Below are 14,638 nucleotides of genomic sequence, written 5' to 3' on the forward strand. Positions count from 1 at the left end.
ATATACCTTTCTCCAAACAGACCATGAAGATGTGACAGAACTGCCTCTTAGCACCTGCCATAATCCTTCTGGGTATCAAAAATTCACTCCAGACCAAAAGTCATTGACATTTGGTGCTCTCTGTGAAATGGTCTCATTTCCAAGTGAATACAATAACTTGATGTAACAATCAGAACCGCTGGCAATCTCAGCAAGGATGGCAAGCATGGGACAGGGGTTAGTCATAGAGCATGAGTTTTTCTTTTTCTCTAAGATATGGCTCCTCCTTCTTGGGGTGGAGTAGAATGACAACATCATGGAATCTTTCCCCTCTACTGCCAACACTGGTTATGTTTACAGTTTGTAACAGAGTGCTGAGCGACAACAACCATGTCTACACTAAATCATTTACAGCAACACACTTGCACTGATGCAGCTGCGCAGATGTAGCACTTCTGGTGAAGACATTCTAAGACAGGAGAGAGGACTCCCGTTGGCTTAATAACTCCTTGTTTCTTGGGAGGTGATAGCTATTTCAGTGGGAGAAGCTCTCCTGCCAACATAGTGTGTCCACATTGGCACTTAGGTCAGTATAACTTATGTCGCTCAGGGAGGTGGATTATTCACTTCCTTGAGCAACATAAGCTAGATCAAAATAATTAGTAGTGTAGACATAGCCTGAGCCAGCTCTCTGGTCACTGCAGCTCCAATTTAACACCGCAGAACAGACCTTGTTAAGAAGAGTTGTGACTAACTGGTGAGTGGAGGAGAGCTGAAAGGCTAATTAAGCTATTAGGCAGAGACTACAAAAAGGCACAGGAAGGAATGGGAGGGAAAGCAGATAAATAAAGAGAGAGTGTGTGTGTGAGGGAGTCAATGCTTTCTTGCTCACTTGTTCTTTCTGCTTGCCCCAGGAGCTGAGGGCCCCCTACGACTGTAGGAGTAAGGCTGTATAATGTACAAGGGTGGTGGGAACTTATGCTGTAAATAAACTGCACCAGGTGTTTTACCAACATAAAGGTCTCTGAGCTGTTTATGGGCTTGAGAAGAGGCAGGAGTGAGTGGGCCCTGCCACACAGTTAAATCAAGACATTTGGTTTTAGGGCTGTATGACATTACTGACATAACCTATAACTGTATAGATCATTGTTGCAACCACTGTTATATATTTGAAGCAAATATTGTAGAAAGGTTGTCGTGTAAGGTGTCTATGGAAAGGTTATCATTTGCTCATTATGATTATGCTATCTGTATGGGTGTATCATTTTTGAAGTTGAAGTTATGAATATTGGCTATGTACTTGTATATCAATGTGTTTTAATTCTACGTAGCCTAAGTGAAGCATTTGGTCATCTTCTTGAGAAGGGACTATTCTCAGTAAGTGCCCAATCAAGAAACACTTAACTGACAATGGACTTTGGGAAATGCCAATCCACATCTGAACTTTCCTGGGAACATTCAAACTAGCATGTAAACAATGGTGTCAGCCTGTAAAGAACTGAGTCATACATGGACATGTGACTTGCCCATGTGACTCCAAACTCCATCTTGCGGTGGCGATCTTCCAGAGGGCAGGGAATATAAAAGGCTGCTGCCTCATCTCCATTTTGTCTTCAATCCTGCTTCTTACTTCTGGAGGAACCTTACTGCAAACTGAAGTTCTGAACAAAGGACTGAATGACCCATCCCAACTGTGGATGTACTCCAGAGACCTGATTTGAACCTGCAGTTTATTCCATTACTTCTACAAGCCTGAACCAAGAACTTTGCCTTTACTGTATATAATTGATTCAATTTAACCAATTTTAGCTCTCATCTATATCTTCTTTCTTTTATGAATAAACCTTTAGATTTTATATTCTAAAGGTTTGGCAACAGCATTATTTGTGGGTAAGATCTGATTTGTACACTGACCTTGGTCTGGGGCTTGGGCTTGGGAGAACCTTTTTTTCTTTTACTGGGGTATTGGTTTTCATAACCATTCATCCCCATAACGAGTGGCATTGGTGATGATACTAGGAAACTGGGGTGGCTAAGGGAATTGCTTGTGTGACTTATGGTTAGCCAGTGGGATAAAACCAAAGTCCTCTCTGTTTGGCTGGTTTGTTGTGCCTTGGTAATCAAGGGCACTCAACTTTGGGCTGTAACTGCCCTGCTCTAAGCAATTTGTCCTGAATTGGTTCTCTCAGAAGTGTCCCACCAAAGGCAGCCTTGTTACAGGTTGTCAATACTTTTCATGTACACCATGGGACTTATTTACTGCTGTTGAAGTCAATATTAAAACTCATATGCACTTCAGTGAAGTTGGATCCGCCCTTATAGGATATGTCTACACTGCCTGCAGCAGGAAGCATCCTGATCCAGTTTAAGCCTCCTGATCCAGTTTGATCGGTTCGGACTGGCAGGGCTTGTGCTAGCTCTCTAAAAACAGCCGTGTAGACAATGCTTTGAAGTTGTAGCTTGGGCTGGAGCTTGGTGGAGCTTGGTGGGCTGGAGCTGGTGCTCCGTGGTGCACCCTCCTCCCTAGGCCTCGGAGCCCAAGCTGCAACTTCAAAGCGCTGTCTGCACATCTGTTTTTAGAGCACTAGTGCAAGCTGAGCTAGCCCACGTCTGTTGACCATGCTGGGAGGCTCCCTGCTATGGGTTGTGTAGATGTGCCTATAGTTACTTCTAAAAAATACATAATGCCATAACTTACCTTTTGAGAACAGTTCCACAATCCAAAAACAAAATAAAATACAGCTAGCTTTATCCTTATGAAATACAATCTGATAATATAAAGGGGGTCAGGGAGGCAGACTGTTGGAGAAGGAGCACTTCCAGTTGTTGAAAACAGAAAGCAAGAGCCTCCGCTGGTGTATATGGAAATAACATTCTCTAAGTCAATTGAGCTATGCTAATTTATAAAACTGAGGCTCTGGCCTACAAAACTGTAAAGAATCTTTCTATATTTATATACAATATAAGAAAGGCATGAAAGGGAAAGATGTAGTGCTTCATAGTTGTGTGTTTTGAATATTGAAAGTTGAAATGTGTATAAATATGTAATGTTCTGTTGGACTTTAAACTGTCTGGGATACATGTAATAAATTTGAACTTAGTCTTAAAGACATGAAGAGCACTGGAACTGTTAGGGATTTAAATGTGAAAGACATTGAGAAGTAGATTGCATACTCATGACAGTACATTGCTAAATGCTAATAAGGTGTTTGGAAGGTCTAAATTAGAGTGGGTATATGCTGGCTCTTCTTCCAATGTTTAGATGGACAATAAAAAGTAACCAAGACACCAGGACATTAGATCATGTGCTTAATCATATTTGCTTGATAATTAATTGCTTCTGTTCACCTGAAACATTTTTTTAAATAAATAACAAGAAACAAAAAGTTACTGGCAGCAATTACTCTGGAATTCCACGAAGGACTCACAAGTACTGCTCAGCTGTTCTGTGACAATATAACAGTATATCAACAAAACAGCTGCTGCTCTCAGACAAAAATAGAACAATTATACTAAAATTCTATTTTTGAGAGAAAGACATGAAAAAATCTACATGAGGAACAGTTTGTTGGAGAGGTAATTTATTGAATAAGGGCATGCACAATTGTTGCATTAGGAAGGAGAAAGGGAAAATGAAAAGGCCCCAATCTGTTAAAAGGGGGCACTCATAGTAGGAGTCTTACAGATCAACTATACACATAATGTAAACTTTGGTGAACCAAGGCAGCTACTAATCAATGAGGCACGTGCAACTGAGCAGAGCTACTTCCAGACAAGTGTCTCTGTATTCTTTTAACTTTTATTTTGTGCTTAGTAACTTCTATCATGGGCTGATTCTGAGCTTGGACAGTAGCTCATAATGTAGAAATATGAAACAGGAAGTAATGGAGAAAGCTGTTGAATTGCAGTGTATTTAATGTCTGAGGATAATAAAGTTAAGATATTTTTTTCTGTTGTAATACTACGATACTGTAGTCTCTTTTCCACATATGCAGGAGCACCCAATCTGCTTTGTCTACTCCTTTAAAATTATAATCAATAATGGGTCCAAGCTGCAAAATCCAGATCCATATTTCAAGGTTGGAACATTTGGACCCTAGGAATTTAGTTAAAGGATGGTCTGTTTTAACACAATTGTAATGTGGAATTACTTTATCAAACACATTTTGGTCAAGATTTTAAAAAAAATGATGGGATTCTAAGTGCTTCTGTTTTTGGCACATAACTTGGGGCACCCTAAGGAGGTTTTCATAATATATCTGTCAAAGCAAATACAAAAATAATAGCCATGAAATACCAGATTATCAGCGAGTGATTCCCAAATCACAAGTGTATATTCTCAGGTATTTGCAAAAACTACCAGACTAAGCACATGACCTCTTGCCAAAGGAGTAAGGAGATGTCCAGGATCACACCACCAGTGTGTGCTGTTCATACTCATGCCCTAGTGACAAATGGCCAGTCCTTCCAATACGGAGGAAGGATGTTCTTGTAATTTGCTTTCAGGACAGTGAGTCAGGAGATTTGCATTCTTTCCCCAGTGCTGCCACAAAATCTGTGTGACTTTAAACAAGTGAATTACTCCCTCTCTGTGCCTTGATTTCCTCATCTGTAAAAGCTCTCATTTCCTCATCAAGCTCTCATCCCTTTCACCATAACATCCAAAAAGTAACATCCCTCCCAAAAAGTAAAGCTAATGAAACACCTTCCCTATATTTTCTTCCTATTTGCCTGATTGTGAAGGGTAAAAATCTTGACTAGTTAGTGGAGTTTTGTTTTACATAAGTGTGTGTGAAAATTATTACATGCAGTGCTGTGGAGCCATGTTGGTTCCAGGATAGTAAAGAGACAAGGTGGATGAGGTAATATCTTTTATTAGACCAACATCTGTTGATGAGAGACAAACTTTCACACTTACACAGGCCTCTTCTTCAGGTCTGTGTAAATATGAAAGCTTGTCTCTCTCACTCTCACCAACAGAAGTTGGACCAGTTACAAATATTACATCACCCACCTTGTTTCTGTGTAACTTATTGTTGAACTGAAGAAATATGTGTTTTCTTTTGGTTCTCAATTCACTGAGACAAACCATGGTTATTTTCTTATCACTCACAGTTCAATTGTCCAGGTCCCTGTCCTGTGAAAATTATCTCATAAGCCTCCTCTACCAGTCAACACTACCATGGTTTCAATACAAGAGACTTCTTGGGGGGACAGAGTCACAGGGGAAGAGGCAATGTGTCAGCTACCCAAGACTTATCTCAAGGAGGGCTTTGAATAGGATTTTGTATTCCTTCAGAAGTTACTTATTGCCTGTCGTGTTTTTTTCCCCTCTCTTTCTTCCTCCCCTTCACTGGTTTCCTCTTTCTCCAGCAAGGCTTCTATTTGTGCTGACCAACTATAGAGAACTAGTACCATATTCACACACTTAGCACTTTGCCATATTTAGCTGAACTGATAGATTTAAGCTGATAGATTTGTTACAACCCAATGGTCCCCTCCCTCAGGTCCCCTGGGGAGGCAGATCAGAACTATATGTTGCTAACGCTGTTGCAGGCATTGAAAGGTATTTCAGGAAGGGTTAAAGGTGTAAGTGTGGAGTGAAAGGTTCCTTTGCAGGTTGCAAAAGGTCGAAGAGGGAGGGAAAGAAAAAATAACAGGTTAACTCGACGCTTCAGCTAGCTCAGTCCGAAGATAAGAGGCTGACTCCAGCCAAGGCCACTGAACACAACCGACTCTCAGCTACCTGCCAAAAAAGACAGGAGCCTAGATTCCAACCCCTATTAGCCATGAGAAATGAGAACTACACTGAGCAGGACTGTAAAAATTGCAAAAAACTAGAGAGACGGCAAAGGACAGCAAGGGGAAAAACAAAGTCTCGCATCCCTGAAGCTGGTGTGTTTTGGAAAAGCTGAGAAAGCTGCAAAAAAAATGGTTTGGGCTGGAACAAAGGTCCCTGAACAAAAAGTCCCCAGAAGAACCCAGGACTTAAAACCCTCCCGGGAGCTAAAGCAAGTTGGAGATCAACAGTGGACAGCTTGTGCACAAGACAGAACTCTCGTCCACCCTTCCCCACATCTTCTCCTGATGTTATACCCAGGCTTGGCCAGCCTCGGGTCGTGCATGTGTGAGTATGAAAGTGGGTTAAGGCTGGGGCATTAATGCTTTCTTTCTTTCTCTAAGTGACATGGGGGCATTTCCAGCACTCACCACTGTTATTTTATTATTTTATTAATAAAGCTTTAAAACTTAGACCCTTGGTGTGCTCCTTCATCTCCTTCCCTAATGATCCTCAGCCTGATCACCTGACACCTCAGGCAGATGGATAATAAAAATCTGTCACAAATTTGCCACAGACTCCATCAGAAGTAACCAAAACAGGGACTTCTGCACTGTGTGGGAGGAGATATAATGGGGCCTTCTAGAGGCCATCCCTGTCACTGGCATCCTATGGATCCAGAACTGTGCAGATCCTTTCCCCCCCCCACACACACACTCTGGGGGCACTATGATACAGATGCTCCCTAGCCTAGGGAGAAGACTGCAGATAGGAGCCAGCCACAGACTCCATTTGGAAGAAGCAATTTCAGAAGCTGCTAAAAAGAGGGACTTCTGGACATTCAGACTACTTTCTATAGTTTTGCCTGGACTTTCTCTGCCCTGTGGTGATTGGCTGTCCTTGTCAAGCCCCTTCACAATATCTTTGCCTGAGATTTACTCCACAGCTGCCCCTCTTACCCTCTTCTACCCTGCCCTGTCCTCCTCACCCCTTTCTCATCACTTTTGCTTTCCATTTTTTTGACCTCTCCCAACAAACCTGAAAGTATGGCAATTTCATGCCATTAGCTGTTACCACATTGATCACTCTGCTGGTGTTAGAACCCCTCCTCCACTCTGTGTTTGTCTTGTCCATTTCGATTGTGAGCTCTTTGGGAAAGGGACAGTGCCTGGCTCAATGGGGCCCCTATTTTGGTTGGTCCTTAAACACTGCCATAATAAACATGATTAACTTTTTTTTTTTGGCTGAGTTGAGAGCTGCAGATGAGTATGAGAAACATCTCTAGGGATGGGTAAGAGAAATCATTCAGGGAAAAATTACAACCAGCCTGAACACACTGCATGGGGCTGATTTTATCAGCAATGTCAGAATGATATATTCTGGGATGACTTTAGTGAACCAAGAAGCAATGGAGTAAAAATAAATTTATGAAATGCAAGTTTAAACATATTTATGTTCTGAGTGATCTCAACATTTGCCAGTCATTGCATGTGTCTGTGTGTGTGTTGTGTGTGTGTGTGTACTTATAAAATAATAATATATGGACTCAATTCTACTTTCACTGTAGCTTTGCAGTTCTCCTTTCAATAAATTTTTCTGGATTTTTTTTTTAAGAGAGAGACTCTGTTGTTCTGAATTTTGAAAGCACAATAAATTATGTGCAATCAACAAAGCTGTTATATGACACTGTCAAATATACAACTAATGAAACTGTAATCACCAGGCCTTATCATTCTAGTTGATGTTCTAATTTAATAATAGTTTCAAATCCTCAAGAGCCTTCTTAAATGTATTTATCATGCATTTGCCATTACCTAATCCAAAATAATTGTCTAAAGTTGATTCTCTAAATTATACTAATAGCATCTTGAAAAGGTCTACATTTTCAGTAGGTTCATGGTAATGTAAACATATACATCACATTAATATGTATATGCTGTAGTATATCCTATTAACAAGGATTCTGTAGAATTGCAATTTAGTGCTATAGGTGTTCCCTGCCATGACCAGGCCATAGATCCAATTTGTTTCTCACCTCCCGAAGGCAAGGAATTTATCCAATCTGAGTCATTGGATTTTCACCTCCTGTTTCATTTTGGATAGATTCTCATCCATTATATGCCTCCTTACTCTCGTAATGTGCTCACTTTTCAGGATTGGATTGATTCTGCAGATTTAAGGTCTTGATTCTACACCCATTAAATCAAAGGCAAAGCTCCCATTGACTTTATTGTTCCAGGATAGGCTCTAAATACAGGAATTCCTAGTTGATATAGTCTATTCATTCTTTTAGGGCTCAATTCTGCCAAATGCTGAATGTTCTGGCTCTAGTTCAGCAAAGTACTTAAGCATGTTCGGAACTCTTGGTTAAAGTTAAGCACATGCTAAACTGCTTTCCTTGAGTGGGGCCAGAGTGCTTAGCACCTTGCATGAACAACTCTATCATCGGGTTTCAGATACCAACCCCATATGTGCAGCTCCCTACATTAAAACATTTGTTTTGTTCTGTTAGAAGTGGAGCAAGATGAGGTTATCTTTGCAAGGGTGTAGCAACAGCATTTGCAGTTTTCCTGTGCCCCCTGGAAACATTGTGCTTGCTTCTGGCACAATATTTCCAGGAGCTCCCATTAAAAGTTAGAAAAATCAGTTAATTTTAATTCACAGCCTTTTCTTCTCCTTACTGCAGTTCACTTTCTCATCTGCTCCTTTAATTACCCTTCCAATAATTCACCACTTTAATTTCTATGGATAAAATTACATAATTTAAATAATGAGCAACATGATCATTGTATAGATTTTGGGTTTTTCAGTAATAACTAAGCTGATATCTCATGCTTTCTGTGATGTAGTGGATCGCACTTTTGCACTGCCGTGTTTTCCTGTGCAATTTAGTTATCTAATGAAAGCTCTGTGACTCTAACTAATGTCAAGATCAAGAAAAAGAGAAGAAATAAAAACAAGTGAAGCTAGACCAGGCAATATTTTGTCTTGCCTAATTTTTGTTTCCACTTGTCAGGAATTCTGGAGATTAACCCTGCCACAACAATGCATAGTAAAGCAGGTTATTAATCTGTATTAGAATCTGTATTAGAATCTGTATGCACAAAACCCCTTTGGCAACTGTATATGTGATAAGAAAAGGAGTACATGTGGCACCTTAGAGACTAACAAATTTATTTGAGCATAAGTTTTCATGAGCTACAGCTCACTTCATCGGATGCATTCAGTGGAAATACAGTGGGGAGATTTTATATACGCAGAGAATATGGAAGAGTGGGTGTTACCATACACACTGTAAGGAAAGTCACCCACTGTTCCATGTTCTCTGTGTATATAAAATCTCCCCACTGTATTTTCCTCTGCATGCATCCGATGAAGTGAGCTGTAGTTCACGAAAGCTTATGCTCAAATAAATTTGTTAGTCTCTAAGGTGCCACAAGTCCTCCTTTTCTTTTTGTGGATACAGACTAACACGGCTGCTACTCTGAAACCTGTAATGTGATGTAAGGGTGGGATTCACAAGGGGGACTCAGGTGCCTAAATTGAATATTTTAGGTGCTACTGGCATGCACAAAAACCCTGCTTAGCTGCTGACTAACACTGTATATGCCTAAGTTCCCTGGGTGCCTAAATTTCCACTGTTAAAGTCCCCAAGGCACTAACATTTCACTGTCTGGGTATGCATGAAGCTGCCTAAATCCTAACACTGCCTAACAACTCAGTACTTAACTCCATCCTAAACCCTTTGTAGCTTGCCTTTGGGGTCTGATCTAGTAGGTGTGTTCAGAGAATATCTAAACCCACACAAAACAGCCAGAGGAGGAAGTGGTGGTGTCCTTAACTTTTAGCTCAGTGGTTACAGCACTCCCTCTGGACATGGATCCCTCTGTCTCTTGTGGAGCAGAGATATGAACTTGGATCTCCTCCCTCCTAGGAGAGTATATTAACTTATCGGGTGCTCTGTTGAAGCTGTTTAACTTTATATAAATTAAATATCCATTGGGCCAGAGTGACTGTATAGCTTGGCAGTTAGAGGACTGAGGTGTGAGACCCAGGTTCCAGTCATCCTGCTCTAATTACAATATATTTATACAAGGGAGGCCAAAATACCACATAGTCCAATGCTCTAGATGCTTTCCTAGGAATATGGAGACCCAAATGGAGTCCCTCCTTTCAGATGTTGTCATGGTATCCTCTCGCACTGAGGATATCCCTGTGGAAGAGGAGACCCCAGTTATTAAGAAGAGACAGATAACTATAATGGGGGTTCAATTATTAGAAATACAGATAGTTGCATTGGTGATGATCAAGAGAACTGAGTGGTGAATAGCATGTTGGATGTAAAAGTTGCAGACCTCTTGAGACATCTAGATAGACTTAGGTGCAGTGTTGGGGAGGAGGCAGTGGTCATGATACATGTAGGTACGAATGACATAGGGAAAGGCAGGAGAGGGTCCTGGAGGCCAAATTGAGGTTACTCGGTAAGAGATTGAAGCTTAGGTTGTCCATGATAGCAGTCTCTGAAATCCTTCCAGTTCCACGTGAAGGGCCAGTTAGGCAGAACTGCAGGGTATCAATGTGTGGATGAGATGATGATGTTGAGAGGAGAGATTTAGGGTCTTTTTGTAACTTAAGGTTTTGACTAGAGGGATTCTCTATGTTTTGAATCTGATTACCCTGTAAGGTATTTACCATCCTGATTTTACAGAGGTGATTCTTTTACTTTTTTTTCAATTAAAATTCTTCTTTTAACAACCTGATTGCTTTTTCATTGTTCTTAAGATCCAAGGGTTTGGGTCTGTGTTCACCTATGCAAATTGGTGAGGATTTTTATCAAGCCTTCCCCAGGAAAGGGGGTGTAAGGCTTAGGGGGATTTCTGGGGGAAAGACTTTCTAAGTGGGCTCTTTCCCAGTTATATTTGTTAGAAGCTTGGTGCTGGCAGCAATAAAGTCCAGGGACAAAAGGTAAAATAGTTTGTACCTTGGTGAAGTTTTAACCTAAGCTGGTAAAAATAAGCTGGGGGGGGGTTCATGCAGGTCCCCACATCTGTACCCTAGAGTTCAGAGTGGGGAAGGAACCTTGACAGTGTCCATCTTGATATACTTTTTCAGTTTCTTTGATCTGGGTACATTTCATCTTCCTTTATTGAATGTATTTACATAGGCAATCCCTGAGAAGGGGATGTACCATCATGGTGTGTTTTTTTTTTCAAAATCATTCACAACTGTAATAATTAATCTCCTATAAACAGGTCAGGGTTCCTATTTTTTCCTGCCTCTCATATTTATCCAAACATTCTTTTGAAAGTTTATGCCCAGAATAATTATATCTCAGCTCAAATTAGCATTCTTGAACCTTTAAGGTGATTGTCTACTCTTTGATTAAATCATTGTGGCATGCTAACTAACCTCTGTTCAAATGTTTATTGTCCCTGGTTTAGGGTCTTACCTTGAAGAGACATGATTGCTATTTTCCAGTAATTCTATATTAACATGATTTTACTCCATGTTACAGATGAATTATTAATAGTTTAAAGTTGATACACCTACCAATAAAATGTTAAAATAAAACCTATTAATTGTACCAACTATAATTAAATGATTCACCTCTATAAATATAAAATAGATAGAAATGGCCAGAAGACATTGACAATCATCAGGAAAGGTGAATAGAGTATATTGCCAAACAAATATACACTGAAATAAAGTAACCAGTACAATTACATTTTTCCACATTATGCATTTCTAAAATATTTTTGTTTAGTAACATTATTAGAGCTACTACACACTGAGAACGATACAAATTCATTTAATGGTTCAATATAGACCGATTTTAAACTACTAGAGTAGATCAGTTAAAGTACTTCATTTTGGAATACTAGAGTTGTCCTAAAAATAAATTATTCCCATAATTTTATACCATTCTAAATTGAAAGCTCAAGATCCTGATAATTTTCAGACCTCAGTATTTATGGTAGGGAAAGAAAAGGAAAACGAGCACTCAGAATAGCAGTAATTTGTTCTGCTTTGCACAAATCCACTTTTGGATTTGCATTCTTGAATGAACTCAGATATCTATGCAAAGTCTGAAGTTATTTGCACTTATTCAAACTTTAAAAAGGAGAAATCAAACAAGGTGAAGCCAAAAAGAGGGCAAAAGAGGAGATAAAAGTGCAGGCGATATTATATGGTGTTGAGCTGTGCAAAATTTCCACTATGAAACTCAAAACCATAAGAATGCAGTGATCCAGACAGAGCCAGTGAAAACTGAAAGACTTAAATACAGCTGAGGAGACATCACAAAGGGGGAAAAGGAGAGAGAAACCCAAGTGGGAGTGGACTGGGGAAAGGACTGCAAACAAGATTGGTCCCCGACTTTCAAAAGTGCTAATCGCTCAGCAGCTCCACTGAAATCAATGGGAACTGCAAGCTGATCTACATTTTTTTTTTAAATCAGGCCACTTACTTAAGCATCTAAATATGGATTTAAGACACCCACTAATTTTAGACACCCATTTTTGAAAATCTTGGCCTGCAAATATTATTTAGCTCCATCACTGGTCAACAAGGAAACTGGAGAGGGCCATGATTGAGAGGGGCTTGGGAGATGAGTGTCCTGCAGAGCATAAGGAAGTTGAGGTTGTGATTCCCTAGAAAAGCAAGGACAAGAAGGGAACAAGGCTGCCTCCTTTCCAATGAGTCAAATTGATATCCAACTTTGTACTCTTCTCTTCTACCAAGCCATGTCTTTTAAAACAAATTGTATCCTTATGGCCATTGACACATGAAATGTAACAATCAGCTGAGCTGTTAAGTTATTCTCTCTTCTAGTTTCTCCTGGATGCCCTTTCATCCATGGCTGAACTCTATTCCCACTCCCACACACTACTGCACTGAAAGAAACCTGTCACTTTTCCCTCCTTCAGCCCAGTTCTTGTCTAGGTCCCAGATCCTCAAAAGGGAGTTAGGCACCTAAATATTGTTGAGGATCTTGGGTCTAGGCATATATGCTGAGTTTCTAATGTGCCAGGGAATGCTCCCCCTGGCTCCACCCCAGGCCCTGCCCCCACTCCACCCTTCCCCCAAGACCCCACCCCAGCTCTGCCTCTTCCCGCTCTGCCCTCACCCAATCTTTTCCCACCCCATTTCACTCCCTCCCCCAAGTGCTCCCAGCCCTTACTCCTTCCCCCTCCCCCTCACGCAGTGGAACAGCTGATCACGGTGGGTAGGAGGCACTGGAGGGCGGGGAAGGCACTGATAGGGTGGCTGCTGGAGCCAGGGCTGGAGCACCCACAGAATTGGTGCCTATGGGTCTAGGTGATTTTTCCATGCATCCAACAGGCTGAAATACCTTCTGAGAGAGAACTTCTTAGTGTGTGCCCTTTCTTTACTACTGTTTTAGAGGTTGTATGTTTAACTTTTCTGAAATAGTCTGTGAGATTCCCTGAACATTCAGAAGGCCAGATTCTGAACTGGTGTAAAATGGTATAAATCTATAGACGTCAAGGAAGTGACACCCACTTACACCAGCTAAGAGTCCACCCCCCCGCCATGTTGCAAGTGGTCTGTCTAATTAAAAAAAGATTTATTTAAGAATAAAGTGAGAATCATATTAAAACAAAATGAATGTTCTGAATAACATATCTAGTTCAACACCCACATCTAGATAGGTCCCATGAGGTTGAGTTGCAGTGAACAAAAAAGGATTTTGTAGTTCCAGCAATCCTTTCTCACCTCTACTCTCTTAACCATGTAGCTCATCAATCAGACACTTTTTCCTTTAAGTCTCTTGAGTTTTCTGTACCCCCTGCATCCTAATCCTTTATAGTGTATAACCATTTTTAATATTAAAGGTGTGACAAAATTAATTACCATATCAAGCATGTAGGTTATATCAGCATTTCAGCAATGTAGAGTTTGATCTAGTGAATTATCTGGGGGAAGTGAAATAGTCTCTGTTCTCCATAAAATAGCTATTGTTCCCTGTATCTGCTTACATCCCCACTCCCTGTCTAACTCCAGATAGATTTCCCACTTTCCCGTTTCAGAACCTAATATTTCAAATCCCACTTTGAACTTGCCTGAACTTTTGTCAGCGAAAGAGTTGAGGTGACAGGATCTGGGTTTGCAAATCAATTGTTCCTGGCTGGAGGCAATAGTTAAAGCCAACCTCAGGCTGTCTTCAAAGGAACAGGATTTACATTTATTGTGTAGCTTCTTCTTACGGGTAGTTCTACTCAAAGCACATATGAAATGTTGGACAATTAAATCCAGTGTGCCACAAAAAATGCTCAAATTCCTTTGTAAAAGAGCTCAGGAGTAAGGGTTGTCTGAGTGTTACATCTCTATAGAAAAATCAGAATCATGCTAATTGAATACGGTTGCCTTCAGCAACTTTCACCAGTAATACTCTGCATTCTTCTTTGAACCAATTATTATTGGCTGAAGGCAAGGGGGTGTTGGAAATGGTTGATCAAATACATTTATTGAACAAAATATGGCCTCATTTCTCGATTAATCAACTTAACAGTTAGCATTTGACCAGCTTTTGTATAAAGTGAGAACAAAAAGACAAGCTAATTCTTATTTCCAGCTCTAAAACTATGGACTCTAAATATAAACAAGAAAATAGGTCCATGAATCAGGGAAATAACTGTACATGTATTTAGGATGGAAAACTAATGTGCAAGAAAAAAAATCAAAAGAACTCTTACTGTATAATATTTATTAGTTCTTATCTAAACTTCTTTCTGAAAAGAGTATTACCAAAAGACTCTTATGCCTCCAAGTGTCTACTCAGAAGATGCTCACTGTTCGCTCCTTCCTTCTCAAAGCAAAAAATAACTAAATAAATAAAAAATAGGCCTGGTGCTGTGCTCT

Source organism: Lepidochelys kempii, chromosome 1 (genome assembly GCF_965140265.1).
Source record: "Lepidochelys kempii isolate rLepKem1 chromosome 1, rLepKem1.hap2, whole genome shotgun sequence".
Lineage (NCBI taxonomy): Eukaryota > Metazoa > Chordata > Testudines > Cheloniidae > Lepidochelys > Lepidochelys kempii.